The following is a 21,270-nucleotide window of genomic DNA, read 5'->3' as shown; positions in this document are numbered from 1 at the left end:
GGCTACCCACTCATTTCCAAAATTTTAACCCAGAACTGCTCCTGTCTAAAAGAAATATGGGACAAAGAGTGGAGCAGAGACTGAAGGAAAGGCCATCTGGAGACTGCACCACCTGTGGATCCATCCCACATGCAGACACCAAACCCAAACACTATTGTGATGCCAAGACGTGCTTGCTGATAGAAGCCCAATATAGCTGTCTCCTAAGAGGCTCTGCTAGAGCCTGACCAATATAGATGTGGATGCTTGCAGCCAACCATTGGACTGAACACAGGGACCCCAATGGAGGAGTTAGGGAAAGGACTGAAGGAGCTGAAGGGGTTTACAACCCCATAGGAAGAACAACAATATCAACCAACCAAACCCACCCCACCCCAGAGCTCCCAGGGACTAAACCACCAACCAAAGAGTACACAAGGAGGGAGCCATGGCTCCAGCTGCATATGTAGCAGAGGATGCCTTTATCTGGCATCGGTGGGAGAAGAGGCCCTTGGTCCTGTGGAGGCTTGATGCCCAAGTGTAGGGGAATGCTAGGGCGGTGAGGTGGGAGTGTGTGGGTGGGTAGGGGAGCACACTCATAGAAGCAGGAAGAGGGAGGATGGAATAAGTAGTTTGTGGAGGGGAAACTGGGAATGGGGATAACATTTGAAATGTAAATAAGTAAAATATCCAGTAAATATAATAATAATAAAGGTGAACTGTAAATGGTAGGGGCAATGAACAGCTTTTATCCCAGCACTCAGGAGGCAGAGACAGGAGGATCTTTGAGTATGAGGCAAGCCTAGTCTATACAGTGAAATCCAGGCTCAACAAGAGTGAAACTAAATTGAGTCAACTGTAAAAATGGACCAGAAAAAAATAGAATTGTTAGTGTACAGGCAATCCCCCTAGCCTCCTCTCAGGAACCTAGCTGAGGATAAAAGGATCCCCAGCTACCACAGATATTTCTCTGTCCCTCCCTTCCCCCATTCTCTGTTGTCTCCTATGTTTCTCTCTGCTCCCTCTGTATTCTCTCCTGTGTGTCTCTCTCCCTTTTCCCCTCTGTCTCCCTGCTAGTCGGCCTCTCTCTCCCTCTACTCCCAATAAACCTCTTACACTAGATCTTTTATATAGCATAATTTCTCAAGGGTACACCTTGGCACAGACCAACAAATGCACCTGCCCTTGCTCAAAAATTTTATCCTATCAAGAGTGATCTAGTTCCAATAGTGACGGGCTTGACTAAAGAAAGTCCTGTCTATCCAGGGACTCTACCTCACTGAAATGGATCCTCAAGTGCTGGAAAACCAACACACAGAGAACTGGGGGTTCATTTAGTGGTAAGCACTTGCCTTGCCTGCAAAGGGCACTTGTGTTAAGTCCTCAGTACCACACATTCACCAAAAAGTCTTGATCTTCTAAATAAAATACAGCATGTCATAGTATCTCCGCAGTACCCAGGACCACACTCCCTATCAGTTCCCGCTTCCTCAGAGTTGCAATCTTTAAGGCTTTTCTTGAACTCAGATTGTAAACAGAAATGAGATTTTGTACTGAGGGGAACAGGAGAATACGAAAAATTCGAACAAACCCTTCCTCATTTTTCAGACCTGTTTAACAATGTGACCAAAACAGAAAATTGTAAATAAGGCACCAGACTGAAGGACATAAGACTGGGAAAAGGAAGTAAATAATTACTAAAGAGTAATAAATGTAGCAGACAACCTACATTATGGAAGTGTACTAGAAAAAATTCTGTAAATAATTAGTTGAAAAAATACTTCAAGCAAAGGCCTAAGCAGAGGCTTTCAGGGTTCTGAAGACGATCCTAGACACAGGCAGGATCTGTAGGCCTGGCTCTGCTGATTTGTGCACCTGTTTACTCAAATGATTGTAGGGTCTCCCCCTAATGTATATAAAGCCAATCTGAAAGCTTGTTTCAATCTTAGTACTCCTCCTAACCTTCCCAACTCAATACTTGGCTACTTTGAAAACCTTAAACATTGCCTGAAGCTTGAAACTTGAGGAATACCTTGTTCCTCTTTTTTCTCACCTCCATATAACAAGGTAACAAGTCCTGATGACTCTTACTCACTAGCGTGGCTCATGTTGACTTATTCTCCACCTTCCTAGTGTCTGATGTCACCTGGACTCGTCTAATGTAGTCATTCAGATCTTGTCTTTTTCTCCTTGAAGCCTGTTACTATCCCAAGCTTTCACATTCATGCTTAAATACCTCAGCTCACCAGGAATATTTATAGCCACCTCTCTAATTTCATCTCCCAAAGTTTCAGCTGCAAGCTTCATTTAGGTTATTTCAAGAACCCTATAACATCAGAAAAGCATAAATGCTTTTTTTTTATTTTACACAATAGACACTTAAAGGAAATTGAACCAAGATATGGCTAAAGTCAAGGACAGGTGATCTGTTTACACATACATTGCCAGCCATGTGGTTAAAGTGGTAGCACAGAGGCCTAAGATACTGCCAACTCCGTCAATGACAATGGCTGATTGTACCTGAACGTCTCAGGACAAAGGACTTTGGAAGTCTGGAATTCTTAGGAGTAGCTTAAATGTTTTGCTTAAGATTGAGAAACAAACGTCATATACTATGTTAAACAGAACAAAATAAGAACAGCTGCACCAAAAATGTTTCAGAGGTTGAGCCTATCATCATCGTGGAGAATAGCCAAGAGTTCTATATCCAGATCAGCAGGAAGAGAGAGCCACTGGGCCTGGGTTCAGATTTTAAACCCTCAAAGTCTACTCCAGTGACATTTCCTACAACAAGGCCATAACTCCTAATCCTTGTCAAGTAGTACCATTCCCTGATAACTAAACATTCAAATATATTGAGCCTATAAGGGGCCATTTTTATTCAGACCACCACATTCCATTCCCTGGTTCCAAGGGGTTGTTGCCATTGCATAATGTAAAAATGGATACAGGCTAACCTCAAAAGTCCTCCTAGTCTATTGCAGTCTCAACACTGTTTAAAGTTCAAACTCTCTTCTGAGACTCAAGGCAATCTCTTAATTGTGACCCCCTGAAAAATCAAAAAGCAAATAACATACTTCACACACACAGTGACAGAGTATATACATTACCATTCCAAAAAGGAGGGAAGGGAGCTGGCGAGGTGGCTCAGTGGCTAAGAGCACTGACTGCTCTTCTGAAGGTCCTGAGTTCAAATCCTAGCAACTACATGGTGTCTCACAACCACCCGTAATGAGATCTGATGTCCTCTTCTGGTGTGTCTGAAGTCAGCTACAGTGTACTTATATATAATAATAAATAAGTATTAAAAAAAAAAGTGGGAAGGAGCATAGTGAGCAAATACTAGAACACAGCAAGACCAAAAACCTAGCTGGGTAAATTCCACACTGAATCTCCATGCCTAATGCTAAAGCATGCGTTAGATATCCGACTCCTCTCAGTTTTGTTGACCTCAACAAGGGGCGTGCAAGTATTGGAACAAAGAGTTCATAGTTGTGGCTATTAAAGGCAAGGGGCTGAAAAAATCATTGACATGAAATAGAGAGCCTGAAATTGTGCTAATGCCACTGCAGCACAGTTGGGTAACACAACATGGATGAGGCATTAAAGCCATGAAGCCTGCTCCATGAGCCTATTTTGAGGGTTTATGTAGAGCTCTTCCAACTCTATCCTTTTAGAAATGTCCCTTTTTTATACATGTGTATATGTATAAGTATGTGTTAATGCATGTGTACCTTATGCCTACAGGAGCACAGAGACTTGCTGTGGAGTTGGAGTTACAGCTGGCTGTGAGCTACGATAAGGGCGTTAGAAACTGACCCTGTGTGCTCTGAAAGGACAGCAAATGCTCTTAACTGCTGAGCCATCTCTCCAGTGCCTCCATGCCCCCTTTATACAAAGTAACTTCTAAAAACCAAGAACATCATCTCATCTGAGGAAGCTTATTAGAAATACTGAAGCCGGTGGTGGTGGTGGTGGCAGTGCACGCCTTTAATCCCAGCACTTGGGAGGCAGAGGCAGGAGCAATTCTGAGTTCGAGGCCAGCCTGGTCTACAGAGTGAGTTCCAGGACAGCCAGAGCTACACAGAGAAACCCTGTATCAAAAAACAAAGAGAGAGAGAGAGAGAGAGAGAGAGAGAGAGAGAGAGAGAGAGAGAGAGAGAAGAAATACTGAAACTTGGGCCCTGTTGACTTGTATTTAAGATTTTCAGAGACGTTTATGCACATTACAATCTTAGAACCCTGTGTGCTGACCAAGGTCTTAGACAAGGAGGGAAATAGACTAAGAGCCATACACACTGGGCTCTGAGGTCTCACTGTGCTTGCACTGGGCCTTCTCAAGAGCTGCTGTCACACAAGATCATGGATCTATGCAGATAAGGTTGTCTGGGGGGATGTAAAACTTCTCTGATGGAGGAATGGGGATTCAGGCCTTGCTGCACTTCCCAGAGACTTTACACAAAAGTCACCTTTCTTGTTTCTGAATTATTCACTGTGATATATGTATCCATTTGGCGTATCTGTATCCTTTTAATTCCCACACCCCTTTCTTTGTCCCTGGACTATTTCAGAGCTGTTTACTATTTTTTCACAGATACTTCTTCCTCTAAAAAAAATGCTTACATGATCAAATTCACTTTGGAGTCTTCATTTAGAGCAGTGGCTCTCAGCCTTCCTAACACCGTGACCCAAAAGTACAGTCTCATATTGTGGTGACCTCCAACTATAAAATTACTTTCATTGCTGCTTCATAAATGTAACTTTGCTACTGTTATGGATCATACTGTAAATACCTGTGTTTTCCGGTGGCCTTGGGAGGGTCCTATGGAAGGGTCGTTCAATCCGCACCCATACGGTCCTGACCCACAGGTTGAGAACCAGTCATCTAGAGTCCACTGTAGAATACACAATGACAGGTCAATTTCATTCTTGTAATAAGGTTATTTCACTGGGAGGCCATTAGGCATGGGTGGCTCTTGTCTTACTTTGGCTGTGATGCACCATGACCACAGCAGTCTAGGAAAGAGGCCTTAGCTGGCTCACACTTCCACATCACTGTGCTTCACTGAAGACAAGACAGGAACTCAAACTGGAGTTTGACCCAGAGGCCAGGGTCACTGCCTGTAAGCAAGCTGCTGCTTATTGGCTTGCTCCCCATGGCTTACTCAGTATGCTTTCTAATAGAGCCCAGGACCACCAGCCCCCAGTTGGCAGAATCTACATTGAGCTGGTCCCTCTCCCTTCCATCACTAAGAATATGACTTACAGGAATCTTCATAAACTCATAAAACTTCAGCACAACTGACCCCCTGTCAACTTGACAAACACATCACTGTTAAAACAAAGCCTTTCCTTTCTCATTCATCCCTGATAGCTCACATTCGAAATGTAAATAACTTCTTAAAATCCCAACGTCATTTTTTTTTTTTTTTTTTTTTTGGTTTTTTTAAGACAGGGTTTCTCTGTGTAGCCTTGGCTGTCCTGGAACTCACTCTGTAGACCAGGCTAGCCTCAAACTCAGAAATCCGTCTGCCTCTGCCTCTCAAGTGCTGGGACTAAAGGTGTGTGCCACCACTGCCTGGCCCAACGTCTTTTTTTCTAATTCAAACACATTAAAAGTTGAGTCCCTCAGACTGAAGAGATGGCTCAGGGGTTAAGAGCACTGACTAAGAGGAACTGAGTTCAATTCCCAACAACTACATAGTGGCTCACAACCATCTGTAATGGGATCTGATGCCCTCTTCTGGTGTGTCTGAAGGCAGCTACAGGGTACTCATATACATAAAATAAATAAATCTTTATAAAAAAAAAAGTTGAATCCCTCTAAAATGGCCAAAAAAAATCAGTCTTTCAACTGTGGACTCTTACAAAATACAATATAAACAGTTTACTTCAACCCTATAAACAACTCAATGTCCAATTACCTGGGATCCACTCACAATCTTCTGGGCTCCTCCAAGAGGCTTGGGTCATTTCTCCAGCTCTCCCCTCTGCAGCACACACGACTGGAATTCTGGGCTCCACTGCCTCCACTCCGCTGCTACTGCTGTTCTTGGTGGTCATGCCCATGGTACTGGCATCTCCAAACTGCAGGGGTTTCTTGCTGCAGCTGGGCTGCCCTTTCACCAATGGCCTCTCCTGGGCTCTCCTCGGGAACTCCAGCCCTACAATGCCACATACAAGCCTCAGCTGCTCTTCATGACCCCTTCATGCCTCAAAACCAGCTCCACCTGGGAGGCTCTTAACTCTCAAGTTCAGATGCCAGCACAAAGTACAACCTTAGCCACCTCTGGAACACAGCTTATGTGTGCTGTAAACAGAAAGCACTTCCCAGAAGAGTTTGACACAGTGATCCGATCTCTTCTTAATCACTGCTAACTTTCAGCCCCATCGAACCAGCATCAATTGTCCCAGGAACTCAAAGGTCTCACTTCAAAGATGCCAAGCTTAATTATGGCTGGCTGTTCAACCCCAGCTGAGCTTATACCACAGGTTTCTCACATAAATACCCTGGTAGAGTCTTTGCTTCCCTCTGAACCTTCACAAGCCAGGCCTCCATCATCTACAGTGATCTCAACATGTTTATCTTCCAAGATCCTTCATAACAGCTCTCTAAGCTCTCAACACTCAATGGCTCTTCTAGCCCAAAGTCCCAAAGTCCTTCCATAGTCCTCCCAAAAACATGATCAGGTCTGTCACAGCCATGTCCTACAGCCACATACCACCTTGTCTTATAGCTAAGATGAAACTCCGTGACCAGAGCAGCTAGGGAAGGGAAGGATTTCTTTGGTTTACACTTCCATATCACTGTTCATCATCAGAGGAAGTCAGGACAGGAACTCAAACCGGGCAGGATCCTAGAGGGAGGAGCTGACACAGAGGCCATGGAGGGGTGCTGCTTACTGGCATGCTCTGTGTGGCTTCTTCAACCTGCTTTCTTATAGAACCCAGGACCATTAGCCCAGGGAAGGCAAGAATCACTACAGTCTGGGCCTTCCCCTTCAATCACTAATTAAGAAAATTAGGCCCACAGGCCTGCCTACAACCCAATTTGGAGGCATTTTTTTTTTTAACATTGAGGCTCCCTCCCCTCAGATGACTCTAGGTTGTGTCACGTTGACATAAAACTATAGAGCACAGTTCTAGTTTCTCATGTTTCTTTAGAAGCAACTGAGCCCAATTCAATGTAAACTTAACCAATCAGAAACTACTAGTTGATAGACTATGCTAGATGCTGTCAACTAACCTGCAACGAGGGACTTCCCACTGTAACCAATGAAGCATCCCCTCTTAGTGACACACAAACCTCTCCGAGGTCAGGTGCTGTCCAGTGCACGGAGAGCCGAATGTTTATGAAATGACTATTTCATTTGTGTTTGATTAGACAGTTCTCAGCCCTCTACCACTCCTCTCCCACCAGCAGTTAAGTCTGCTTTAACAAGACACTTTGAGATTTCCATTGCCTTGACCATGGTCCTGATGTATTAACCAAAATAATGAAAGTAAACTAAAATAACTACAAAAGATCTATCAAAAAGTTGGCTTGTGCTGGGCAGTGGTGGCGCATGCCTTTAATCCCAGCACTTGAGAGGCAGAGGCAGGTGGATTTCTGAGTTCTAGGCCAGCCTGGTCTACATAGTGAGTTCCAGGACAGCCAGGGCTACACAGAGAAACCCTGTCTCAAAAAACAAATCAACGACAAAAAAAAAATTATAAATCTATCAGAGATTAATGGCATGTTTCTCTGTACAAAGGCCTTAACTACAGAATCTTCTCCTATCCCGAATGGCTTCAAACTACAGAATTAATAAAATGTCTTTTCTAAGCACTAAGATGCTTGTTTGCTTGTTTGTTTATTTAAAGGCACACTTCCCCATGTAGTAACTCATTTACACGTGAAAACTAAGCTACATTCTCTTGTTATAGATATTGCAGGCTTGTTGGGTGGTTCTAGTAGGGAAGCATTGCTAGTCCCTACCCCTTCCTCGAAGGATGTTCCTCCTCTGTCTCCTCTTTGGCCAAGGATGGTGCTCATGTGGAGTGGGGAGGGGGGAAAAGGAGAATGTGGCTAGCCAGCCAGATCACCAAATCAACCCCCGATCAATGGGCAACATGTCCGAGCCAGATCATGCTCACACAGATCCTGCCAGTGTTCCTCTTATTATCCTAGAGGTAGCAGATCAAGGTTATGTTAGATCTATTTAGATCAGAGCACATCAAGGTTATGTTAGATCTATGTATGTTAGATCTATTTAGATCAGAGCACATCAAGGTTATGTTAGATCTATGTTAGGTCAGAGCACATCTAGGTTATGTTAGATCATAGCACATCTACGTTCGAGTTATTTTGGAGGATCATTAAGGAGGACCTGGGTTTCCATTTACTAAAAATAGTCTAATCTTTCATAACTTACAGGGCTAGAGAAATGGCTATGTGGTTTAAATGCTTGCTGTCCTAATAAAGGACCTGGGTTCAGTTCCCAGCACCCACCAAACACTTGGACCTCTGGCTGCAGGGATGCAACACCCTCTCCTGTCCCTATGGGCATCTATGTTCATAAATACATTCCTCCATACAATTAAAAAATAATTTTAAAACTTTTTCTTATTTTCACAAAACCTATTCTTAATAAATGTACTTCTAGAAGAAAAATTCTGTTTTCACTTATCTGTTGATCTGTAACACAGATTGCATGTATCCAACATCTGGGGTGAGAGTGGGAGCAGGTTAAACCTTTCTCAACATCACACACACACACACACACACACACACACACACACACACTTCACAACGGTCTTCCAGGCTGGACTTCTCTGCTCTTTCTTCTGCTTTGTTTTGTTTCTTCTAAAAGCTTCTGTTGACAAGAAAAAGGAGAACAGGATTAGTTTCCCCTTCAGTCTTAGTGTTTAGGGTGATGCATGTGAAACTAAGTGTGCCAGTAACACTGGCTGCTCACACAAGAGCCTCAGCCTGTACAGGGAATGCTGCATTCCAGGAAGCCACTTGCTGCCACTTGGGTTCTGCCATGGCTTGCTGCTGTCAGACACGGGAGGAGGGAAAAGCAGCTAGAGAGGAAAGGAGGATGAGCCTTACACACATCGGCACCCATGGATGCATGTAGACACACAATTACAGAAATACACGCTAACAACCATTATGATTGTAAATGTGCTGGCACAGTGCTGTGTGCCCAAAGTCTAGCTATCTAGAATGTTGGGACGGGTGATGACTTGAGCCCAGGAGTTTGACATCAGCCTGGACAAAAACAGAAATTTTTTTGAGAAAAACAAAGTACTGAAAATACATCTATTGGTGAATCATTGGACATGGGCTCCAAAAGAAAAGGTAAAGAAACTCACTCATAAGGAGGGGAGAGTGGTCCAAACTACTTTGGCAGTGGGCAAACACCAGCACTGATGAACCATCATTTCTGAAATTGAGCTGATGAAACTGTCATAGAGCTTCCAAGATCTGGTATTAAAACACTACAGCTTCACCTCAACAAAACACCAGATACACAAAGTCTAATACAAGAGAAAGTGTGGAATAGCTTTGAATGCATTGGTACGGGAACCAACTTCCTTCACAGAACACCAATGACTCAGGCTCTAAGAACAACAATCGATATATGGCACCTCATGAAACTGAAAAGCTTCTACAAGGCAAAAGACACTGTGAACAGGAAAAAAAGCAGCCTATAGATTGGAAAAGGGTCTTCACCAACCCTGTATCCAATAGGGGGCTAATGTCCAAAATTTATAAAGAACTCAGGAAACTGGACACCAACAATTCAAATACCACAATTGAAAAATGGGGCATAGAGCTATACAGAGAATTCTCAACAGAAGCCAAGAAGCACTTAAAGAAATGATCAGTGTCCTTAGTCATTAGGGAAATGCAAATCAAAACAACTATGAGGTTCCATCTTACACCCACCAGAATGGCTAAGATAAAAACTCAAGAGATAGCTCATGCTGGCGAGGATGCACAGCAAGGACACACTCCTCCATTGCTGGGAGAAGTGCACACAATCAAATTGTCAGTTTCTCACAAAACTCAAAATAGTTTTACCTCAAGAACCAGCTATACCACTCCTGAGCATGTACTCAAAAGATGTCCCACTATGCTACAGGGATACTTGTTCAACTATGTTCATAGCAGCTTAATTCACAATAGTCAGAAACTGGAAACAAACTAGATGTCCCTCAACTGAAGAATGGATTAAAAAAAAATGTTGGTACATCTACACGAATACTTTTCAGCAATTAGGAACAAAGGCATCAGGAATTTTGCAGGGAAATGGATGGAACTTGAGAATATTACTCCGAGTGAGGAGCCTAGAGCCAGAAACACGTATGCTATTGTTCAGTATCCCAAAGTCCATATTCCTCCAAACAAAAGCATGGTCAGGCCTATTACTGCTCACAGTCCCTGTCACAGCTACTGTCTTAGTTAAGCTTTCTATTGCTGTGAAGAGACACCATGACCAAAGCAACTCTTTTTTTTTTTTTTAATTTTATTTATGCGCAAGTACACTGTAGCTGTCTTCAGACACACCAGAAGAGGGCATCAGATCCCATTACAGATGACTGTGAGCCACCATGTGGTTGCTGGGAATTGAACTCAGGACCTCTGGAAGAACAGTCAGTGCTCTTAACCGCTGAGCCATCTCTCCAGCCCCCCAAGACAACTCTTATAAAGAATAACATTTAATTGGGGACGGCTTACAGGTTCAGAGGTTCAGTCCATTCTCATCAAGGGGGGGAACATGGCAGCATCCAGGCAGATGGTGCTGGAGCAGGAGCTCGGAGTTCTGCATCTGGACTGGGAAGGCATCCAGAAGACTGTCCTCCAGGCAGCTAGGAAGAGGATTTAAAGACCCACTCCCACAGTGGCACACTTCTTCCAACAAGGCCAGATCTATTCCAACATTGCCACATTTAATAGTGCCACTTTCCATGGGCCAAGCACATTCAAACTACCACAGGGATGTACTTACTTATAAATGAACATTAGCTATAAAGTGCAGGATAGCCATGCTACACTCCACAGACACAAAGAAACTGGGTAGTAAGGAGGTACCAAGAGTAGATGTGCAAATCTCTCTCAGAAAAGGAAACTAAATAGTCATTGGATGTGGATGGAGAGAAAACTGTGAAGGAGAGGAGGTAAAGAGGGGATTGGGGATGGCCATCAGGTGTGGGGAGAGAAGGGGCAGCAGAGGGTTTAGGAGTGAGAATGGAAATCGGTGAGGGGGCATTGGGAGTGAGAAGGAAAGTGGGTGAGGGGGTGCATTTCCAGTGACTAGCTGGAGGACTGGGATGGGAGAGGGTACAGGGCATCTATAAGGGTGACCTTAGCTGAGATTCCTACCAGAGGGACTGAAGCAGCCACCTCCTGCAGCCAGGCAGGATGTCCAGAGGAGGGACGGTGACATCATTCCACCCACCACAAAATGTTCAACTCAAAATCTGTCCTGCCTACAAGATGTACGGAGATAAAGATGGAGCAGAGACTGAGGGAACAGCCACTCAATGACTTGCTCCAACTTGAAACCCATTCTGACACTATTAATAACACTCTGATATGGCTATAGACAGAAATCTAGCACAACTGTCTCCTGAGAGGCCTCATCCAGCCGCGGATGGAGGCAGGTGCAGAGACCCACAGCCAAACATCAGGCTTAACCTAGGAAGTCTTGCGGAAGAGCTGGGGATAAAAGTGAGCAAGTCAGAGGGATCAAAGAGGCTGCTGGAAGATTGTCAACAATCCTAGGACCGTGGGGACTCACAGAGTATGGGCCACCAACAAGAGAACATGGAGGAGATGGGCCTAGACTTCCTACACACTTGTAGCAAATGTGCAACTTGGTCTTCATGTGGTTTTCCTAACAAGTGGAACAAGGGGGTGGGGCCTGGGAGGATAGGGACATGGACAGGAAGGGGGTTCTCGGTCTCTGCTCCCTGTCATTGGATCCCCTTCCCTATATGGACTACCTGGTTGGATCGAGACTTCAGAAGAAACCCAAGGACATGCTCAAAGGATTGAACTGAGCAGAGTTTAAGGCAGGAAGAGGTTTTACCAAAGGCTGGGCAAGGCTCAGGGACCCTGCAAGAGACAGAAAAGCAGCCAAGAACTCTTCCAATTTTAGAAAGCTGCTAAGACTCCCAGAATTAAAGAGATTAGGGTATCAAGTTGCCTGCCAAAGCCATACAATGGGAACTACCCAAGAGAAGCAGTCATTACTAACCAATGAATCCACGGGACCTTTAAAGGGTTAACGAGGATAGGGGGATGGGATTGTAAGAAAGACACTAGAGTGTGGGATGGAAGGATCGTGTGCTATTAACCACACCCTCTTTCCTGTTGGCAGTCTCACATCCTGTTGGCACCACACTCCTCCCTAGCTCAGCGGATCTGACACTGGCTGCGCCTTCAGTAGGCATGTGCACGCACACACACACACACACACACACACACACACACACACACACACGTGTGCTCACCTCACCTGTAACCTTGGACCCATCTGGCCACTCAGTTCAAGTTCCATTGCCTCACCCTTGAATACAGCAGTAAGTTGCTAGCTGGTTTTCCTAACTTCTGGATTTTACTTTTACCTGTCCTGCTTCCTGCTAATAGGTCAGTCCACAAGCAGTCTTCATTCAAACGAATCTCCAACTTCTGAAACCTTATGATCTGCAAAAGGCACTTCTCTAAACCATCGTGTAGTTCTCTGACGGGGCTTCACCTGCCTCTGGTCGCTCCTCTGTCCCCTACAGCCATCGGGAGAGCTAGTAGACCACCTCTGAGAGCCCCGGTCTGGACCTGTGGTGCTCCGGAACTAAAAGATCAGATCCACCCACCGATGACTACTTCCGAGTTACTAGCTGCCCGTCACCAGTGGCTCCGAGCCGCAAGGGTTTCTGGAAGTATCTCTTAGAAGCTCACACTCCTTTCCAGAGGGCGACCAGGAGGAAACCTGCTATCCACAGCTGCTGCTGCTGCTGCTGCTGCTGCTGCTGTGCAGCTGTCTTCAGGAATGTCGCAGGGCGGAGACGTTCCGCACCCCTAGAGGCCTCAGCACAGTGGGAGAGCTTGGATCTGAATGTGCCTTGCCAGAACTCATAACCGTCTTCCAGGGCAGCGTTTTCAAGTGTGTTCTTTGTTAGTTTGGTTTGGTTTGGATTTTAAATATTTTTGAAGGTATTTGGATCGGTTTGGGCTAACAGTTTTATTTACAAAAAGAACGAGAGCTGGAGAGGGTAGATAATTTGGAAAATAAGGAGAAGCCTTATTCTTTCGCTGTTGTCATCTGATAAAATGTTGTGTCTGGGCACACTTTTCCTGTGAGATATTAATTATTCTAATCATCGTACACCTAGTTGTGCAAAAAATCCTGAATTGGATGATATCATAAAATTCAATACTGCTTTTTACAACGCTGGTTATGAATTCTGTTCTTCAGTAGCATTCAGTCCCGACATTTCTTCTGTTCTCAACGATGGTTTTGTCTCCAGCAACCTCTTTTTCACATACAAATTTCCAAAGTCCAGAATCTTTTCTCTCTTCCATGATCAGTAATTATGATAGTTTTTAGAGCCTTGACCTGTTTGCAAAGCCAAAGAAACTTACTCTTAACTACTACCGTTTCATTTTCAGACTCCATTTAATCATAGGAAGAAACTAAAGTCAACCATAGGGAACCTAGGCATACCCCTATAGCTGAACAGCTTCAGTCGTGAACAGTTGACTGAGCCCTGTCATCTCAGAGACAACTTGGAAGGACACAGTTGTCTGGGTCCAGCTGTTCAAGGACAACTTTTCCCTCTTGCTGACAGGATCAAACAAGTTCATGATGCCAAGTGTAGGAAGGAACAAACAGGTATCCCACTTCTCCAAATGTTTTCTTAATTGTCTGTTAACCAGTAAAGAATATAGAAATTGCTGTTATCTAAACCAAGGTACATACATTATAAAAATACATAACCAATTTCCTGTTATGCCCTAATTAACTACCTTCCTAATGCAGTGACCCTTTAATACACTTTCTCATGTTGTGGTGACACACACCCCCCATCCATAAAACTGTTTTCACTGCTACTTCATAACTGTAACTTTGCTAGTGTTATGAAATATACTGTTAATATCTATGTTTTCTGATGGTCTTGGGCAACCCCTGTAAAATGGTGGTTCATCCACCCCACCCCCAAGGGGGTTGGCAACCCACAGGTTGAGTACCACTGATCTAGAATCTAGAGTAGCATAAACCAATGCAGGATGCACAATAACAGGCCAGTTCTCTCCTTATAATAAAATTATCTCATTAGGCTTAGGTGGTTATTCTCTTAGAGTTCATATTGGCAAGACGAAACACCCTGACCAATGCAGCCCAGGGAGGGAAGGGTTCTTCTGATTCACACTTCCACATCACTGCTTATTATAGAACAAACAACGGACAGGAATTCAAACAGAGCAGGAACCTGGAAGCAGGAGCTGACCCCAGAAGCCAAGGAGGGCTGCTACTGACCGGCAGGCTTGCTCACCAAGGCATTCTCATAGAACCCAGGTCTACCAGCTCCCCCCACCCTGCCACGGCACAATCCACATTAGTCTGGTCCCTCCCCACTTCCATCACTAATTAAGAAAATGACTGGGCAGAAGAGATGGTTCAGCGGTTCAGAGCACTGACTGCTCTTCCAGAGGTCCTGAGTTCAATTCCCGACAACCACATAATGGCTCACAACCATCTGTAATGGGCATCCAATGCCATCTTCTGATGTGTCTGAAGACAGCAACAGTGTACTCACATAAATAGATAGATAAATAAATAAATAAATAAATACTTTACACCAAGAGTGTTGGTTTTCCCAACTCCAGGATTTTCCCTTTTATCTGTCCTGCTTTCTGCTAGTAGGTTACTCCAGAAGCACGCTCTGTTCAGAAGAATCTCTATCTTGTGCCACCTGATGATCAGCAAATGGCATTTGTCTAATGCAGTGTGCATCACAAGCTGTGGACATGTACACATCCTCTCCTTGTCCCCAACTCTTCCACTCAATGTGGTCACCATGTTCTCTCTGTTCTTTCAACCCATTGTCCATATGGCCACTCTTCTGTAATAGAAATCTAATCATGGAACTCTCTTGTTGAAAGAATGACTACTTCTCCCATAATACTGACCAGAGGATGCTTCTTCATGGTGTGGCTCCCACTGACCCCTGCAGGCTCCTTTCCTCATCCCAGCTGTTTCCAGCTGTTTCCAGCTGCCAGCTTCTGAAGTTTATGTTCTAACTGTAGTGAACAGATTTCACTTTCCCCAATGAGGGACACAGTTCATTGCTGCAGTTCTGTCCTGTTCACAGTTTTCACATTCTGTACACATTTTTGCACTGAGCTTCCATGATGGCTGTTACCATGTATTTCTTCATACATGAGTTGCCAGCACCCAGGAACAGTACCTGAACCTTTGTGGGCTTTTTCAATTCTAGAAGCCAAATTCATTGTCTAAGGTTTGGCATTGTAGCAAGCTAAGAGACAGCTGGAATTAGACCTAGTCTTCTAATTTTAAGTTTTGTGGGCACTCTTTTCCCCACACCACTTCCCACCACAGTTAAAACCCCTTCAACATAGCATAATATCACCAGTGCCACATGCAAGTGCTAAAAGTTCATTTGCTTATTCAACAAATACTGGTTTCCTAACATGTGCCGCATACTGTGTTTGGTAAAGAGGTTAAACAGTCTAATTCCAGCTTGATAAGAGATAGATCAAGAGGCAAAGATGAATGCTTTCATAGAACTGGTCATGGAGTAACGGGAAAGAACCCAGCAATCTCTGAACTTAGTCATAGGAGGTCAGGAAGGCCTTTGGAGAGCACCGGTTTCTAACCTTAGACTGAATAACACAATGGCACCAACTAGACAAAGAAGCTGCAAAGAACACACATGAACAACACATACAAAAAAAGATTCTAAAACAAAAGACAGCAGATCAGTGCAGGGAACAGGAAGCCATACTTGATTGCTAGCATGTACAATACTGTGGTGTTGAGTCCTAGGGGGTGAATCTAGAAATGAACAGGGCGTCATGATACCAAGGTGTGTCTATCCCATAGGCTGTGCAAAGGCAGACTGGATCGCTAGACAAGAGAATGTGTTGCTCAAACTTACATTTTGGAAATACCTTCTAGTTATAAAAGTACAAATGAACATTTAGCGGAGTAGCAGAAAGGGCAAGGAAGGGTGAATGGAAGAAGAAAGCCAAGAATGCTTACCTCACAGAGAGCCGGGTGGGGGCAGAAGTTAAGTCACTGGCTTGGTTGGATTGGATTTGTGTTTCAATCAGTTTGTGGATGAAAATCCCACGAAAGATGTTGGGACTTGAGGTACAGATTTGAGGGATCTGAGCATTGTGTCCTCACGCACATGAGTACACATGAGCTCATCCAAGAGGAGCATATAGAGTTTAAGGCAGGACTTCCAGATCCTACAGAAGGCCAAGGTTGAAGAAGCCAGGGACACAGAAAACAGCAGTTTAGGAGGGAGGGGCTCACAGTGCCACATGCAAGTGCCAAAAGCAAGAACTTGGGACTATCTCTTTGTGAGAAGGAGTCCTTTACTCTCCCCAGTGGGAGCGGTTTGATGGTGCAATGGGAGCTTAAGCCAGGTTAGGGAGAGTAAAGGGGAAGTGAGAGAACCAGTGTAGGGTACTCTTTCATGGTTAAATCGGAAGAAAGAAGGAAGGGAGGAAGAGGGAACTATCTGACAAGAGCAGAGAGAGAGAGGGAGACAGGGAGACAGAGGGAGGAGAGAGAGAGGGAGGAAGAGGGGGAGGGAGAAAGGAGAGAGAGAGGGAGGGAGAGGGGGAGGGAGGGAAGAGAGAGATGGGGAGGGAGGGAGGGAGAGAGGGAAGGATGGAGGGAGGGAGGGAGGGAGAGAGCGCTGATGGAGCCAGGTTGCTAAACTGGAGGGATCTGGATCAGCAAACTAGCTGGACTTCCGCTTTACAAGGAGGGCTCCCTCTTCCTCTTCAACAGAATGGGAAGGGTGTGGGGACTGGTGAGTTTGTTGGCATGGTGGTAGGAAGTTTGGAGGCTCCCATAAGATCTACTTAAAGTGGAGGGGAGGGAAGAGATGTCAGGCTCGGAGAATGAAGTCAGCTTTGAGAGGATACAGAGTGAACCTCAGCCTTGGCCCACTCCCTGCTGGCTATACCTGCCCATCTCTTGCAAGCCTCGGGACACAGCTAATCACAAGCTCATGTTCTAGGCCTTGCCCTGGAACTTTCCATGTTTTACCCACACTTAAGAATATCCTCCAACCACCCATTCCTCTGTCCATGGCTCTCACCTGACTAGACTGTTTCGTCTCCCTGAGAGCTCTGTCCTCCGCATTTTGTCCCAGGCACGTACAAAACTGTCTTCTGCTTTCTGTGTCTGCCGTCTCTGCTCCTGCTTCCTTGTCTGTTTGTGCATCTCTTTTTACTTGCTTCTGTGAAGCCTCTGGCCTGCGAAGCACTATGACCTGAAGGAGACAGATGAGAGGAAAGAGTTTTCCATGTTCTTCTGTCTCCTGCCTGCTTCCTCCCAAAGGCAGAACACACAGACTAGAACCTTTCCCCCCAAAGTCAGATATAAAACTTAGAAATATTATTTATTTTTTCCTGCCTTTTTGTGTAGGACTTGGCTATGAAGATATTTTCTGATCATTGTCTGTTACTGGTCCTAAGACCCCTGATCTATATGGAGTCTGATCCTATACTCAGGAAAGAGGACTACCATCCAGACCGATTAAAAGGAACCTGAACACAATGGCCTTGCTGGGTCTCCCCTTAGTCTGTCACCATTGGCCCAGCCTTGTCTATCCAGTTTCGCTATTCATTTGTTGTGGAGCCTATAAGCAGAAGGCCTGGGGGTGTAGCTGGGAGAGAAAATGTCTAGTTGTGTGATACCCTCAGCTCAATCTCTAGTACCACACCCACACAAAACCAAACAACAGGAACAGAAGCGAAACTAGCCACATAAACAAGTTTCACTGAGTAAATCTGCATTTCTGAAAGTTTCTATGCAGTGCAAAATTTTTCATTAAATAAATTTAGCATGCCTTTCTCCCACCAACCTGTCTTTGTTTTATTTTGTACATAGCCAGGCGTGTGGAGTGTGGAGGGAAGTCCTTCCGAGTGTGGTTGGGGATTGTCTGGGTTGAGGTCTGGGTTGAGGTCTGGGTTGAGGTCTGGGTTGAGGTCTGGGTTGAGGTCTGGGTTGAGGTCTGGGTTGATGTCTGGGTTGAGGTCTGGGTTGAGGTCTGGGTTGAGGTCTGGGTTGAGGTCTGATGACTCTTTCAGACCTAAGATCCATGAATCTGTGACTGATTCACCCTCTAAATCCAGACCCAAAGATTGGTCCATGACAAACTCCTCCTTAAGTCTTTGTGATTTCAGTGGATGAAATAAAATCATATACTGCCGTAACTCATCCAGAGTGACGCCTTTGACCTGGCTATATTGGAGCTCCCAGATGACTCAGGAATAGATGGTGGGTGTAAGCTGAGGACTGGAAAAGACATATATTTTAGAAGCCACAGAAGAACAGAGTAGAGCAGAGACAACTGAGAAAGTAGAACACATTAGTTACTTTTTACGTTTTAAAAATTTACTTATTTAGTCTGGACGTATGCATGTGTATGCGTACACCTACAGGACAAGTTGCAGAAGTTGATTCCCCGCCATCCACCATGTGTGTTCCAGGGATTGGATGTAGGATGACAGGCTTGGTAGCAACATACCTTCACCCACTGACACATTTCTTCAGCCCCCTGTTCCTTTTCTTGATTCTGTGACAACGCACTTGAGACGGGTTTATTTTGCCTCACAGCCTGAGTAGGCACGGGAGGCATCCACGCCAGGGAGAGGAGAGGAAGGTCTGGTACCCTTCTTACTTTGTCTTTTCTACCCATCCCAGACTCCCAATCCATGCTTAGCGCTGCTCACACTGAAGGCAGGTCTCTTCAGCTAAACCTTGTTGTAATCATCTTTCTTGGAGGTTGTTCTTTTAGGTGATTCTAAGCCCAGCAAGTTAACAAGATCAGCCACAAGATGGCGCCTGAAAAGAGAGGATTTGACAGATTAAGAACAGGGTAGGTGAGAAGGACAAAGCCGGTCAACAGTGGTGTGTTAAGCTGTTTCTTGGCACACGGAGTAGAAAAACACTCACGTTATACCTGGTAATCTGTAGACTTTACTTGCCAAACTACAGAGAACTAAGCGAGAGCCAGGCAGCTGCTGTGGCAGGCTGTGGCTGCCACACTGTGACTCTTGGAGCAGCGACTGTCCCTCTTTGCTCTCTGCCCTAGAGTTTCCACACCATGGTGTCTCAGCCACTGTCCCTGCTCTCGCCTTTACTGCCCTGATCACCTATTTCCTTCTGCTGTCCAGTGCCTCCGCTTTGTCATCTCCCTCTTCTCTCTCTGTGCCTCTGCACATTTGCCCTGGCTGAGGACCACAGTCAAATATGTCCAATATGTCTAGGTGACTCACCACCACTCCACAGTGAACTTTGATGTGGGGCAGAGACATCAACCACATTGTCTTTAAGACTAATAAGAAGGGAACGTTTTGATGATCCCTGATCCTGCCTTTCTGCTAGGCTAAGAATAAGAAAGAGATCACATAAAGAAGCCTTCAAAAGGGGGTCATGCAGCTGTGGGTGTAGGCCAGTCAGGAGAGGAGTGCCTAGCGTTCATAGAGCTCTGACTTTAATACCCAGCACTGCATAAACTAGATATGGTGGTACATGCGTGGGATCTCAGGACTGGCAGTAGGATTAAGATCATCCTCAGCTACACCATGAGTGGCCAACAGGAGATCCTGTATCAAAAAGGAACAAAGGAATGAGAACAGTGATCAGGCAGACTTTCCGAGGGCCGGCCAGCATTAGGCATGCTGCTCGCTGTGATCAGGAAGACTTTCTGAGGGCCAGCCATCATTAAACATGCTGCTGGATGGACAGTCATGGCTGGGAAAGCCAGGAAGACTTAGGATGAATGAAAGTAAATGTGAAAGGCAAGGCTGGAAATACTGTCCAGGGCACACTTTCATGTGAAGTGATGCCTTCCCACCCTCTGCTTCCTCTCATGAAGAAAGTCTAAGAGCGTTGGAATGCACATTTTCCTTAGCAATGTTGTCACGGAAACTCGTAGACGCAGTCTTTCTCAGATCTGCAGAAGCACCCTAGCTCTACATACATAAAGCTCTACAAACGGAGGGTCCTGTCTAGACTTTTCATGTTGAGAGCCAGCGACATGGATCGTTGATGGAAAGCCATGCTGAGACGTCTGTGATAGACCCCAAGGAAAGAGACAGGTACAGAGTCAAGTGTAGGTCCAAACAATTCAATATCTATTTAATAGTCTTATTAAAAATAGGGTCTCACTCACGATACAGTCCTGGGTGGCTTGAAAACCACTATATGGACCAGACGTGCCTAACATGCACAGAAATCTGCTGGCCTCTGCCTCCAGAGTATGAGAGTTAAAGGCACGTGCCATTATACCTGGTGCAAATAAATTAATATTATAAAACATACTAACTTCTTTCAATCATAACCTGGGACAATGGCAAAAATGAAAACCAAAAAGCCAAATTGATCATCATCTTTTAAAAGAAAGTCTCCCTGTCCCCCAGACCTCATAGTTTTGATGGTCAGAAGTAAATATTAAGTAAAAAGTCTTTAGTATGAGACATCTGGAGGGTTAATTTCCTCCAAGCCAACAATTGATCTGGATTTACCTGATGGCATCTGAGCTACTCTTCAGCATTCCAGGTGTTGATGGCCCAAAGCCTTCCCTGAGGTCTCAGGCCATATGACCCTGTGTTTAATAAGACGTGAGAAGCCTTCAGCATGTTTCTGTAAAGCTTCGAAGTCACATTGGCATCAAGGGCACACTCTAAAACCATGTGGCACACCAAGTGCATTCTGCAGCACTTAAGGCAGGACAGAAGGGCTTGGGCTTAGGTACTGGATCTGAGCGGGCTTCTATTCTGGAAAGACTCACAGGGATGTGGGAGGAAAGAGAGTGGTAGAGAAGCACAGTTTCTAAGTGGCTTGAGTCAAAACAAAGAATCTAAGGCAAGTTCTGTCTGAAACAGGTAATGCCAATTCTGATGAAATCCACCCTGATGTTGATGATGATGGTGATGATGGTGGTGGTGGTGCTGGTGGTGCTGGTGGTGGTGGTGGTGCTGGTGGTGGTGGTGGTGGTGATGGTGGTGATGGTGGTGATGGTGATGAT

At 45.0% G+C, this 21,270-nt stretch overlaps 1 protein-coding gene across 7 annotated transcripts in view; it reads right to left on the bottom strand.

The window, feature by feature from the left end:
* Positions 1 to 12,812, bottom strand: part of Impact (impact RWD domain protein) — a 38,125-nt gene extending 25,313 nt beyond the window's left edge. Inside the window, exons 1-4 of one of the 7 annotated variants that reach the window (XM_031365017.1) lie at positions 10,709 to 12,812; positions 7,958 to 8,834; positions 5,904 to 6,143; positions 4,773 to 4,874 (exon numbers count right to left, since the gene is read on the bottom strand). The gene's annotated coding sequence lies outside the window, so the exon portion shown is untranslated. Of the gene's footprint in view, positions 1 to 4,772; positions 4,875 to 5,903; positions 8,835 to 10,708 lie in introns of all 7 variants that reach the window. The other 6 variants (XM_031365014.1, XM_031365015.1, XM_031365018.1 and 3 more) reach the window with 6 other exon arrangements.
* Positions 12,813 to 21,270: the final 8,458 nt, after the last annotated feature.

The sequence above is a fragment of the Mastomys coucha genome, unplaced genomic scaffold (assembly GCF_008632895.1).
Source record: "Mastomys coucha isolate ucsf_1 unplaced genomic scaffold, UCSF_Mcou_1 pScaffold13, whole genome shotgun sequence".
Taxonomy (NCBI): Eukaryota; Metazoa; Chordata; class Mammalia; order Rodentia; family Muridae; genus Mastomys; species Mastomys coucha.
The sequence above is the reverse complement of the archived record's forward strand: the minus strand, read 5'-3'. Positions and strand labels throughout refer to the sequence as shown.